This window comes from Macrotis lagotis, chromosome 4 (genome assembly GCF_037893015.1).
Source record: "Macrotis lagotis isolate mMagLag1 chromosome 4, bilby.v1.9.chrom.fasta, whole genome shotgun sequence".
Taxonomy (NCBI): domain Eukaryota; kingdom Metazoa; phylum Chordata; class Mammalia; order Peramelemorphia; family Peramelidae; genus Macrotis; species Macrotis lagotis.
This window is the reverse complement of record NC_133661.1, coordinates 135,662,126-135,677,018: the sequence shown is the minus strand read 5'-3', so window position 1 is coordinate 135,677,018 and position 14,893 is coordinate 135,662,126. Positions and strand designations below refer to the sequence as shown.

The window sequence follows — 14,893 nt, the reverse complement described above, 5'->3', positions numbered from 1 at the left end:
TGTGAAGCTGGGCAAGTCACTTAACCTCTCATCCTTAGCTTCATCATCTATAAAATGGGGATAATAGCATCTACTTCAATGTTGTTGGGACAAGCAAATGACATAAAATATCTCTATAGCCCTTTGAAAGTCTTGAAATGCTATATAAATGCTAGTTATTATAAATAATTTAATTTATTCTTACTGGAATTATTTCCTTCTTTCTTAAATAACAGCTGGAGCCAGCAAAGTTTGAAAGGAATGTAGCATTCAAGCTACATTTCTTCTTAATGTTTTTCTTGAAGATGTACAATGAACAGTTCTTAGGCCCAGCCTGACACCATTAAAATTTGCTTTATCCACTTATGTCTTGTTGACATAACTCCCCCTCTCCCAAATATTTAATCTTAAATGTTGGAAGGTAGCACAGACATAACAAACCTTCACTTTGTCCCCATTCCTTATTAAAGGTCTCTTTGATAATTTACAGTCATCTCCACAACAGTAAAGATACCAATTAAGGGATAGAAGCCAAGTACTCTTGTAAGTCCAAGTTAGATTAGTTACAACATTTACAGAGTTATTAATTAACTTGGAAAGAAAAGAGGGAGGCGTATTTTGTGAGGCATTTCCCAGTCTGTTTGAACTTCCTGGCTGGCCCTTTTTTCAGGTCTTTGTTTAACTCTGTGGCAAAACTCAACCACAGACCTGAGTAAAACATTACTCTGCCACACTGTCTAAGGGGAAACCCTGCACAAAAAGAAAGCTCATCAACTCTAGTCTTGCAAATTCAATTTTAATATAAAGACTGACCAGGTAAAATTAAGCTGGGAAAAATCTTTACATACAATAATGTTTGCTCAGAGAACTCTCTGAGAACATATTGGAGAAAAATGACATATTCCAGTAACGGGCAGTACAGAATTAAGAGCCAAGACTTAGAAAATTCCACTTATTTACTTGTTTATATGCTTAGTTAGCAACAGTTGTGCTATTCTGTGACCTTAAGAAAGTGACCTAAAGCCAAATATTCATTAACTTTTCTTTTTTGAGCCAAATAATCCCAAAAAGAGTTGGAATGAAATCACTGCCAATATGTGTACTAGGTCTTGGACTTTTTTTTGACAAGTTTTCATGACTATTTTTATTTGAATCACAGATCATAAGTAGATGTGAGTATATAGTTGGGGAACTACATTTTGAAAACTGAATAGATGAGTTGGAATTAAAACCCTATCTGTTTCCATCCTTGATTTAAAAAAAAGTAAACCTGTTAACCTCTTTAACATTACTATTTTTTCTGAAATTGTAATATTTTACAGAATTTAAGTGAAATGAAGAGTTCTCATTAGGGTTGGATTTATGCATAGATGGATTAGGCAACAACATAGTTAAACTTCAGGGACACTAGGCCAACTGGTTGGTTCTTATAATTCCAAAATTAGTGTTAGAATTTCCTGTCAAAACCTGGGTATACCTAGTAGTGATAGATTTTATTTTCCTTTATGATTCATGCATTAATGTTAATAAGCTTCAAAACTATTCTAGAAAAACAAATTTTGACAGGAGCTGAGGAGAAGGGAACTCATTGGTCATCTAAGTTGAGTTTATGAGTTTAGGAAGAACATAGAGAGTAATAGCAAAAGATGTTTACTTAGAATCATGCAATTTGAGAACTTAACAAAATAATCCGAGTGTCTTATTCTAGAGAGTAAAATCTTTGACCCAGGAAAGTTATTTCCTAACAAAAGTCACAAGGTAGTTAGCAAAAGTTGTAAAGCTATAATCTAGTTCTGATGCCCTGATTCTTTGTACTTCATTTTGTTTTTAGACTACACCGTTTTGCTTAAAATCTAGCTTGGAACTTATTCTCCTTTCTATATTTCTCTCAGTGGTAATTAATTTGTTCATGTGTTCATTCAATATTCTTTCTCAATCTTGTTGTCTCTAAATTTATTCTAAAAGATACTAGTTACTGTTTCTTGTGTACTTGGTCACCCTTCTGATGTCTGAAACATTTAAAGACCCAGTCATCAGAAGGCTTCAGACCACTATCTTATGTGTACATGTCTAGACTGATAGCTTTGTAGATGTTATGATTGTGGATGACCCACCAACCAATTATATAGTTAGCAGTCATATAATTGAAGCTTTAGTTTGTTGGGGGTTTGGGGGGAGGGGTTGTTTTGCTTTTTTTTTTTTAACTTGTTAAGCATGATCTATAGAATAGTCAAAGTCAGGTATTTCTTTACCAAAAGAAACATAGTTTTGTTTTGGATTTTTTTCCAGTTTGTCAAGTCAATGGTTGATTTGCTTGTCACTCATTTATTCTATAAGACAATGATGTCAAAGTCAAATAGAAATGGATCACTAGGGGGAAGCTAGGTGGCACAGTGGATAGAGCACCAGTCCTGGAGTCAGGAGGACCTGGGTTTAAATGCAGTCTCAGACACATAAATAATTACCTAACTGTGTGACTTTGGGCAAGTCACTTAACACCACTGTCTTGTTAAAAATAAATAAAGAAAAAAAAGAAATGGATCGCTAAATTGTACGGAAGATTCCTTATGATCTGAATATAGACTTAGACTACATATTAACATTATCTATGATCTATTTTATTTTTATTTATTTTGTCAAATATTTCCTAAATATATTTGTCAAATATTTCCTAAATACATTTTCCCACAAGCATATTTGAAACCTGGGTGGGGAAAATTGATTAGTTTACACAATCTAGCATAGGTGTGCCTCTCAGAAAACTCAATTGTCCAACATGAGTTTTCAAAATAATATATAATAGCTCTTAAAAGAAAGTAAGGCAATTTCCCAGGTATTTTGATGCTAGAATTAAGCCATGGTTATTTGAAAGAAATTGGAGAATATATTTCTAAATAATCTTTGATCAGTACCTTACCTATTTCTAAAATGAATTCCTCTCTTCTTGACAGATGTCAAAATTGACCATTATGTGTGTGTGTGTGTGTGTGTGTGTGTGTGTGTGTGTGTGAAAAAGAGTAAATCAGTTATTATCTTAACTATATAGTTTTAAGGTCAAGCAATAGGTTTTTGGGGGATTAAAATTTAAATAAAATAATCACCTTTATTGTCTTTTTTCCTGATTAATAATTTTCCTATTCTCTTGTTAAAATTCTTGTCTGTTTTCTTACCTGGTTAATAAATGTATGTGGATGGGTTGATTATATATTGATTTAGTAATAGGATTTCTGATTCTCACCCTATGAAAAGCATATTTCTCTATATTCAACTTCAATAGATGACTTCAATTTCACATCATTATGAAATTTTAGGTTTTCTCATCTTTGTTATCTAGCATATTATATTTTCCTCTTACTTAGCATTTTTTATTTGCTGGATTTCTTAGTGTTTTTAATTTCTTTCCTATATATTTCTGTGGATTATTTAATTGTTTTAGTTCCATTTTCTTAGTACTTTATCTTTAGAATTCTAAGTTGGATCATATGTTGGATCACACTTGTGTCCTTTCTCAATGAAGCCTCCTGATTTTCAAACTTTAAGTAGTTTGCTTCCATAAATTAAATATGAATTTAAATAGATTATATGACCCAAATTGGTGATTACTATGGGACAATAGTTACAACCAAAATAAAAAAGATTACTTAATCTATGTGTTATTTCCTCAACATTTATTTACTTAAAATAAAATGTGTATGTATAATATAGTTATTTTAAGTAAGACATTCTACTAAGTATTATGGTAAATATAAAGAGGAATAAAATATAGTCCTTGATCTCAAAAAGCTTATAGTCTAGTAGGAGAGACAGCACATGCACATAAATAAAATATAAGACTTAAAGTGATGTTTCATAATACAGGTACAAATAATCAATCATATTCATATATTATTCTTTAAAGTTTTTAATTTTCTCAGAATGATCATATGAAGTAGCTAGTTTAAGTTTTTTAGTACCATTTGGAAGGTACGAAAATGGTTTTGCTTATGATCAGACAACTAGCAAGCTATATTGTTATGTGTCCCTCATTCTCAAAGAGGATTATGACATCAGGAAGATGATATCATAACATGCGAGTGAATTGGATCTAAATAAGACAGAGCTGTGCAGTCACCAGCCTTTATACTCAGGAACTGAATCCAGGCATACTGGCTCAAAATTTAATCTTCCATTCTCCATGCCAAACTTTCTCTCTGTACAATTCTTCAAAAAGCTACTAGAGCTTAAAGATAAGTCAAATGATTTCAATCTGGGGTTTTTGAGAATAATAAATTCTTCATGGAAATGGTAATTATTGAAAAGGTCATTGAAAGATGATTATAACTTTAATTGACAGACATGGAGGTGGGCAGAGGCATTTTGGATAGAAGTAAAAGTACAATTTGGATAAAAGTAAAAGTACATTTTTATTTTTCTTAAATTTAGCCCATATACATACAATAGATAATTTTACATCCTGATGATATCATCTAGTATGTTAACTATTTCTTCTAGCATGTTACATATAAATTCATAATTGGTTTACATCTGTTTCCTTTATGTTATGTTCCCTCTTCCATGTATTTGCCTTTGCCTGACTTATTTCCCCTGAGTAGGAGTGTTTTCTTTCTTCACTTTTGTTTCCTGAAATATCAAGCTCTCAATTCTATCTCCTAGATGGATCTTTTCTAATTTCCCTAGTTGTAATAGTTCTTCCCTAAACAGAATCTATTTATATTTTCTTCATATACATATATATATATATAATTATATTTATTTACTTCTTATTGTTGTTTGTCCTTTGTTCTCAGAGAATACCATGACATCAAGGAGTTGATGTCATGACATAGAAGTGAATTGGAATTTAAATGAGTGGTTTCCTGAAAGAAAAATGTAAAACCCTAGATGACAGAGACTGTTTTATTTTTGTCTTTGTGTTTTAATTCCTGGTTTAGTCTTTGGAACTTAATAGGTACATAACAAATGCTTATTCAATTGCATTTTAGAGAACTAATGTGAGTAAAGACATAGAGGAAGGAAATGTAGAGCATATGAGAAATACTTTTAACTAGAAAACAGAATGGATGAAAGGGAATACCAATATGGGAGATAAGGGGTGAGATAAGACTAAATGGATGAGCTGGGGATACTCCCAGGATTGAATACTGTGGGGCGGCTAGGTGGTGTAGTGGATAAAGCACCGGCCTTGGAGTCAGGAGTACCTGGGTTCAAATCCGATCTCAGACACTTAATAATTACCTAGCTGTGTGCCTTGGACAAGCCACTTAACCCCATTTGCCTTGTAAAAACCTAAAAAAATAAAAGAAAGAAAAAAAGAATTGAACACTGTGACAAGAAATTTAGATTTAATTATACTACGGTAATATGGTACCAATAAAATGAGTACCTATTAAAATTTACTATTATTAGGTCTATATCCCAAAGAGATCAAAGAAGAAATGAGAAGGAGCTCTATGTACAAGAATGTAGGAACTCTCTTTGTGGTGGTAAAATAATTGAAATTGAGGAGATTTATATCAATTGCAGAATGGCTACATGATCATGATGTAATATTATTGTGCTATATGAAATAATGAGCAAGAAGCTTTCAGAAAAACCAGCAAGATTTATTTGAACTGATGAAAAGTGAATGAACAGAACCAAGATTATTCAGTAACAGCAATACTGTATGATGGATCAACTCTGAAAGACTTAACTATTCTTAGCAATTCAGTGATCCAAATAAATTCTGAACAACTTATAATAAAAAATACTATCCACTTCCAGAGGAAAAATATTGAAGTCTACATGCAGATCACAGCAAACTTATTTTTCTTTTTTCCTTTTGTAACATGACTAATATAGAAATATGTCTTACATAACTGCACATGTGTAATCTATATTATAAAGTGTTTGCCATCTCAAGAAGTAAAGAAGGAAAGGAGAGAATTTAGAAACTCAAATTAAAAAAAATAAATGTTAAAAATTGATTTTGCATGTAACTGAGAAAAATAATTAAAATGTGCTAGGTACTGGGAATACAAAGACAATTCATTTCTTCAAAGAGCTTAAATTTAATTGGTTGGGAAATGGGAAGGAGAGAAAAAGTAGCACCATTAATAGAGATAAAAAACAAAATATGCATAAAGCAATTACAAACTTAATTTGGTACTTGTGAGAGACAACTTTCTGCCAAAGATTTCTAGAGAAGCCTTTTGTAGGGGGTCTTTGAACTGAGTCTTGAAGGGAGCCAGTGACATAAATGGTACAGTTAGTCATGAGGGGAGCATTCTAGCTATGTTGTAGCACCTTTTCTTTTTTTAGGTTTTTGCAAGGCAAATGGGGCTAAATGGCTTGCCCAAGGCCACACAGCTAGGTAATTATTAAGTATCTGAGACCGGCTTTGAACCCAGGTACTCCTGACTCCAAGGCCGGTGCTTTATCCACTACGCCACCTAGCCGCTCCTTGTTGTAGTATCTTTGCGAAGAACCAGAATGACAGGAGATGGAGTGTTGTATATAGATGTCAGTGAATAGATTAATTTGAGTGAAATTTAGAGTGTATGAGACCAAATAATATGTAAAAATAACTGTGGAAAGATAGGTTGAAGAAAGATTGCAGAAGTTTTTAAATATCAAACAAGGAGTTTATGTTTTGATAAGGGTTAAGGTGCAGAGGTGGTGCAAAGGATAGAGCACCAGCCCTGGTGTCAGGAGGACTTGAGTTCAAATGTGACCTCTGCCAATTATTACTCAGCTATCTGACCTTGGACAAGTCACTTAACCCCATTGCCTTGAAAAATCCAAAAACAAAAAAAAAGACTTGAAAAGGTGTCTCAAGGACCTAAATTCAAATCTGACCTCAGACATTTATTTTCTGAACAAGTCACTTAACCCTAATAGAAAACTGTTAAAGTTTTTTCAAAAAGAAACTGACCTAATCAGACATGTGTTAGGAATGGGATGAGTTGCATATAGAAATTACTAGAGGCAAGATCTTTTAGGAGACTATTCCAACAGTTTTCTAGCAGGTTAGAGATATTAAGGAACTAAATTATAGTGATATTTTTGTGAGTAGAGATAGAGAGAATGATATATGAGATGTCACCACAGAAGTAAAATTGATAGGATTAAGCACCAGATTGGATTATGCTAAAATGTAAAAGGGCATGTCATCTTAGCCGACAATGTGGATGCACAGGTGTCTCACCAATTAAATTAAATTTTAGGCACAAACAAAAGATGAAAGCTAGAATAGGAAAAAAAGAGAAAACAAAATACAAAAAGATGACTGAGATGTCATAAAGGCTATAGGGCTGACATTCTCAGCTCTACTTCTATATCTTATGAAAAGAGGAAATATTAGGAACTATAGTATGGAATAGTTATTATAATCCATATTCTGTCTGTAGTCAATCTTAGTCAACATGAATTTATCAGATTGCTATCTTGTGATAAGCATTGTGAGAAACACTGGGGACATGTTGCTATTGTTATTTGTTCTTCATTCTCAAAGAGAGGCGTGACATCAGGGTGGTGATGCCATGACAAACAAGTAAAATGGATTTAAATCAAAAAGGACTATGCAAAGTCTCCAGCCTCACTCTCTCCTCCAGAGCCATCTGGGTCCAGTGGCCAGATATAGGTCAAAATGACTGGAGATGGCTCCCACTGGGGATACAAAGTGAAAGATCAGCCTATACTTAAGGGACCTCTGACTCATATTACCTGTGTGACCTCAGGTAATTCATCTAATCTTTGACCTAGGCAACTCTTAAAACTACAAACTGTAAAGGAGTTGGTAACCTGTATATATGGAGGAAATTCCTCACCTGGTGAAATCACAGTTGCTGACCTTCCTGCCATTTAATATTTACCATGACCTACTAACAGGTGATTGCAAGAATCAAATGAGAGCAGACATGCTACGAGCAATACTTAAAAAGTTATATAAATGTCGTTACAATTTTAGTGACATTTATTCTGTCCACTTTATAAAACCAAACAAATGAATGAAATCCTTACAACAGTAAGACTTTATATTTTTAAGGGGAATAAATTACATATAGTTCTCACTTTATCTAAATAAATTCTCAAAGAATTCAACAGTACCTAAAAACACCTAGATCAACTTTACTGTATAGTACTATGCCTCTCTCTCTCTCTCTCTCTCTCTCTCTCTCCAATCCTGTCCTTTCAGTGTTCCATATTCTAGCCCCCCCCCCAAAAAAACTAAAAAAAAATTAAAAATTTCCAAGTGAAATCAAAAGAACAGATGTACCCAGAGACTACCACCTCTGCTTTCACCAGATTGGGTCTTGACTTGAGACCTCCATCTCCAAGAGAAAAGTTATGTGAATTGCTTTACTCAACAGCCTCTATGTGTGTGACTCCCATGTGTTTGTCTTCTTTCCCTTCACACTCAGATATTCCTGTTCATCCCCACCTCCTGCTTGTCACCTGTCCTCTATTATGCCCCACCCCCATGTGTCTACTTCAGTATATCCACTCTCTGTTCTGGCCAGGTCTCCAAGTGGCTAGCCCTGGTCCAATGGGTTCCTTATCCTGCTTCAGTTTCTCTAACCCTGGTCTACTTAAGTCCTTGAGCACTGTGCCTGGTCCCCTACCTACCTTCCTCTGACCCTCCCTTACTTTTCCGTGTCCTCTCTGGACAAATTCACATTTGTAAAAAGCACTTTATCTAGAGTTATAATTTATTCTGTAGTTATTAAATTAGTGCAGATTTCATTTAAGATCCCATTTTTAGATACTACATTTCTCTTTTGAATTAATCCTTGCAAAAACACATTTAAGTTGTCTTGTTAATCCCTTTATCATTATAAATATGATGATATCACGTAAAATAACTATATTCTATTTAAAATGAAAGGTACATAACACCAAATTCACCTTAGATAATAGAACAAGCTCTTAAGCATGAATTTATCTGCCCTAGAAATCTTATCTCCTCTCCCTCCAAACTAAGGACAATCTGTTCATAAAGTAGGAAAAAATCTCTGAGTTTTATATCCTTTGCTCTTCTCTTTGCTAATCATTTGGTCTTCTTGAAATGCCTCCATTTCCTTTCCTCCTTTTCATGTATTTGTATGTAGTCTGGCTTCTAACTTTATCACTCAACCAAAACTTCCCTTTCCAAAGTTATTAATGGCATTATAATTGTCAAATCTAATGACTTTTTCTCAATCTTCATTCTTCTTGACCTCTCTAAAACTGTTATTCACCCTCTGCCACTCTCCTTTATCTAGATTTTCAAGACATTTCCCTCTCCTAGTTTTTCTTCTATTTATCTGAGTATTCTACCTTCTTTATTGAATCTTCATCCAGCTCGTGACCCACTAACTGTGGAGGTTCTGAAATCTTTGTGCTGTTACTTTTCCCTCTACATTATTTCACTTGGTGGTGATCTCATCCATCCCCAGAAACCCAGCTAACCTCTCTATGCGGCTAATTCTCAGAGCTATCTATCAGTCTTAACTTTTTTCCTAACTTCCAATGTTGTATCTACAACTGTCTACTGGACATTTTAAACAAAATATTTCATAGTCATCTAAAACTCAATCCAACCAAAATTGACCATCATATCTTTTCTCCAAAAAATCCCTCTTCTGAAATTCCTTCTTACTACTGAATACAGCAGCATTCTGTTATCCAGGCTCATCCTGGATATGTCATCCTTGACCCCTCACTGACTCATATCTCATATCCAATCAGTTGCTAAATTTTCTTTCTACCTTCATAATAGCAACTTTATATGCTCCCTTTTCTCCTCTGACAAGCTCCACTGGGATGCTACTTTCATGCTGTTTCCCTCATTTAGCTGTGAGCTCCTTGAAAGCACGACTGATATTTTTTGGTTTTGCCTTTTTGTTTGGTACTTCATATAGGAACTGTACCACAGTTGGCAATAAATATTATTGGATTGATTTCAGTAAGTTCACTTGACACTTAAATGCTATCTAATCTCTTCAAATTTAACTGTCCTATTTTACAAAAGAAGCCACAGAAAGCCAGATGAGTTAAATAAGCTGTATTATTCATCAGACAGACTGTCTAATAAATGGTATGGTAGTTGAAGCTAAAGGAGAGCATGACAGTGCTAAGGTAGAAGAAATAAAACCATGGGAAGTCAGAACAATTGTGAGAATGAAGGAGGCAAACCAGGAGGATTTGCTGACTTTGCAGCTAAAGGAAGAAAAAAATATCCATTAGGAAGGGGTGACCACTAGTGTAAAAAATCTGCATAGAGATTAAGGAAGATAAAGTCTGAAGAAACACATTGAAGCTGGGGATTAGGTAGATGTTATACAAATTTAAAGAGATTCACTTTTAGTGGAATAGTAATAAACAAAGATTATTAAAAGTTAAAGAAATGTCATTAGAAATGTAAGCTCCATAAGGGCACAGAATATTTCATTGTCTTCTTATCTGGGTGTTTGGTAAAGTTTCTGGCAACTTTGCTCTTTAAAAGTTATAAAATACATATATATTATATATATATATATATATGTTAAAATATTCTTAGCTTTCCTATTTTAAAGAAATTACAGATCTTGAAATATTCACTTTTTTTGTAGTTGTTTTTTTCTTTTCCTCACTTCAAAAAATATATACATTAATAATAAAAAAAAAACAAGGTTGCCTCAATCTTCTCTAGGTGTTAACTGCCTCTAAGAACTCACTTTTCTCCTGTATCAAAATCTCAGTCATAGAGGTACAATTCTCTATTGAAGATGGTAACTTCCCAGCTTGTAAACTCAGTTCCCTTTGGTCTAAAACCACCTAGATGTCCTTGTGCCCTACCTCAGATACACATATTCTTTACACAACGAAATGCTTTTCAGTAGGAACCCTTGTTCCCCTTGGAGTAAGACTTCTCTTACTTATACCTATACCTACCTCTGCTTCTATCCTCCCATCATGTCAGCATATTTTAAAATTTTTTTTCTAATTTTATTTATTTAAGGCAATGGGGTTAAGTGACTTGCCCAAGGTCACACAGGGAATTATTAAGTGTCTGAATCTGGATTTGATCCATCCTGACTTCAGGATGTGCCACTTAGTTGCCACTGTGGCAGCATCTTTTTTTTTTTTGATCCACCTAATTTCTCCTCTCAAATGTCTCCATATGGCTAGGCAGAATCCAGGTATAGGATGAGGGTATAAAGCAAGTTCACTAGAGTCAAGGGTAGTCCTCATAAACAAGTCATCTGAGGTTGATAGTGGTGATGGTTTACCCCACACACACCCTTTTAATTCCTGCTACCTGAGAATCTAAGGCCAACTTAATGAGTTCAGAAGTTCTGAGTTACAGTAGACTAAGTTGGTATCTCAACTAATACCAGCATCAATATTTTGAATAACAAGGATCAGAGTTCCATGAGGCTACCTAATAAAGAAGCAAACCAATCCCAAGTTGAAAACATAACAAATCAAAATCTCAGTAGCAGGATTAAGTCTCTGAATGACTACAGAACTCTTTTAACCTAGGATGGACAGAATAGATATGGAGACCCACTTTTAAAAACTTTGTTTTGTTTTTTGCAAGGCAGTGAAGTTAAGTGACTTATCCAAGGTTGCACAGTTAGGTCATTATCAAGTGTCTGAGATCAAATTTGAACTCAGGTCCTCCTGACTCCAGGGCCAGTGCTCCATCCACTATGCCACCTAGCTACCCCAAGTCCCAGTTTTAAGGGAAGAAAAGAAAAAAGGAAACAAATCAATTTACTTCTGGAGTAGAGGGTACTTCTGCCCCAAACTCAGTTTCAGGTTTCATTTCTATTAGGGTCAATTCAGTTTCCTATATCAGAAAAAAAATATTAGCCCATCTATTTCCTCTTACTTTCTATAGTTAGTCAAAATTAACATCAATATTTGCTACTTGCAGGGCAGAAATTACGGTGGCACCTGGCCAGAGTTGTTGCAGCAGTAAGAGTCCTTACCTGTAATTTTACTGGTTATACTTTTTAATTTAAAGGAATTAATTCATAAAATGTTTGTTTTTCAAAGTGGAAATGGGTTTAGAGAATGGGGTACAATCTATCATCCTCTCTTGTACCTATAGCTAGGATTATTCTATGTCTGCTGATTAATATCTTTCTTTTAGGACTGGAGAGTTGAATAGTTTGCAGAAAGTCTCAGACCTAATATGTTAAAGCAAAATATTAGTTTTAAAGTAATTTTTATTACCTTTTGTTCTTACATTGACTGAATTTTTTCCTTTATTTTTTTCAGATACCTCCTCCTTCCCTGAGAGTCATCCTGTGTAACAAAGAATATTTTTTTCAAGGAAAAATGAAAGAAGGAAAAAAATCAATAAAACCAAATAAAGTCTGATAATATAACCTCCCATCTCCGCAAAGGTATGGGAAAGTGTAAGACAAAATATTGTAGGGGCATCTAGGTGGTGCAGTAGATAGAGCACTGTCTCTGGAGTCAGGAGTACCTGAGTTCAAATCCTACCTCAAGGCAAGCCACTTAACCCCATTTGCCTTGCAAGAACCTAAAAAAAAGGAAAAAGAAAAGAAATGTTGTAGTGTAGTTTGACATTAATAATAATTGCTTACATGTATGAATTACTTTATAGTTTGCAAAGTATCCTTATGTATACTTTTCCTTTGTTCCTTATCATAACTTCATGATATAGACGCTATTTTAATTCCTGCTCTACAGATGAAAAAAAATTGAGGCTTAAAGAGCTTAAGCAATATTCCTGAGGTCAAAAGAGGCTAATAAATGGTTGAATCTATGTCTCCTGACTTCCAAGTCCCATGTACTTTATATTAAGCTTTAAGACTCTGGAAGAACAGATGTTTTAAGAGTTTCATATTTTAGAGAACATATTTTAAGTTAATGTAGGGTTATCTAGTCATTGTATTTGGTATTTTATGAGCCATTACCAGTATTGTCATTTACTATCTCTTGTAACAGATACATATATATACTTACATTTTGTTCGGAATGGGCTTTATTCTTTTTTTTTAAAAAATTCAATTTTTAAGCCTGAAAATACATAGTTTGAAGAAAATGACTACACGTAGCTCAGGATCTCTTCTTTTCTCTGCTATGATAGTTTACAGTACAGTGACAGAATAAGAAAATGAGTTTATTAAGTTTACTTAGAAACTATTCAAAGATATCTGTGTGAGCTCCTTGAGCTATGTCAACATTTTCTTGAAAGATACCTGAGATTATTTGATGTTTACTTTTTTAAGTACAGTATTTGTAAGTTAAAGTGCACAAGAACATTTTATTACATTTTAAATGTAATTCCTGATCCCCAGATGCTGTCTATATAAATCTGAACAAACCTAAGAAATCATTATCTATATTAGATCAGCAAATCCTCTCAGTCCCATGGCTGGTCACTGTGTTAAGAATAAACGACAAAAGTGAAATTCCTTGGTAATAAAAGTTCTGTCTCTTGACAAGTGAGAAGTAAAGCTATTTCTTGCTGCATTGCCTACATATTTCAAAGTAAGGGACTTTATATTATGTGATTTTGTCTTCCCCTAAGTCCCATTTCAAAAGTACATTTCTTATAAAGACCTAGTAACTAATACACATTTCCATCAATCGCCTTGATGGATTGCTGTTTTTCTTCCCTCCCCCCCACAACAGTTAATCTTCATGTGATATTCAGATTCAACAATGTTAAAAGGTCAAATAATTTTGTGCCATTTGGGAGGGAGGGGCAACATTTTTCATGTTGATTCCAAGCCATTATCAAAAATTGAAACCTTTGAGAATCAATTCATCAAACTTTATCTGGGTCATCATTGTATAAAATTCAGCAAGTGTGTATTAAATGTTTACCATGTGTAAAGTACAATGGCAGGCACAGGATGAAGATTAAAAAATTTAAAACAACACAGTCCTTGCCTTCAAGGAGATCACTGTTTGGCTAGGGAAAAAGACCTGAACACTAAAAAATGACAATACAAATGAGAATATGATTAATTGCAAGCAGAGTGACAGCCTAAATTCAAGGAGAAAGAATTATTTCTAGTTCATAGAAATATGAATGCATGTAGACTCTGGACAGGTGAATTTTAGGAATTGGCACCTGAGCAAAGAACTGAAAAATAAAATTGATTTCAATGAGCAGAAATTTGGGGATGAGATGAATGAAAAAGACTGACAGAGCTTCCAGATAACAAATAAGCAATTTGTTAATTAGACTAGCAAATAATCCATAAATTAATGGTCAGTGGTATCTCTCCAAACCAAAGACAAAATATGGAGTTCATCAAATGCTTAAATGTCTTCAGAAAAGTGTCATTAAAGAGATGAAAGCCATCCAGTATTTATCTTCAAAGAGTTTACAATGAAATATGAGAACTTTATGACATATGCACAAATAAATGTGATTTCAGGTAGAATTCATTAAGAAAAAAGATCCAAATACTGTAAGAATATTTGAAAAGTGTAAATTCATTTTTCCAGTGTGAGGATTCCAGTGATCAGGAAGACACACAAAGGATAAGAAGTGATCAAAGATAAGTGGTTAAAAGAATAGATGAAGAGAGAGCAGGGGGGCATGGAAACTTAAGTGAAAGTATCAGGAAGGAGGGGATGGACGAGGAAGAAGAGAACTCATAAAAGGCCATCAAAGTAGTAATCTCATGTCATTAGTGACCTTGTAAATAGTAGTTTCAAAAACCAGATTCCAGGGTTTGGGGACTTTTTGTTTTGTTTGGGGTTTTGGGGGGGGGTGAAGAGGAAGGGATGTGAGAGGATTAAGGAGTGGGAGCTTTACTTGAAGTAGAAGTGAAGATTCCAGATCAGTCTTTTTGGAAATTTAGAACTGAAGGAGCAAGGAGAGATAGCAGGATAGAGTGAGGGGGTGGCTTATCAAGACTACTGTTTTTATTATTAGCCTATTTCAGGTGGAGGAAAATGCAAGTAATCTTTTGTAGGC

General features: G+C 34.1%; 1 pseudogene; it reads left to right on the top strand.

The window, feature by feature from the left end:
- The first annotated feature begins 4,093 nt into the window (after window positions 1-4,093).
- LOC141520042 (large ribosomal subunit protein uL10 pseudogene) overlaps window positions 4,094-14,893 on the top strand; it is a 37,547-nt pseudogene continuing 26,747 nt past the window's right edge.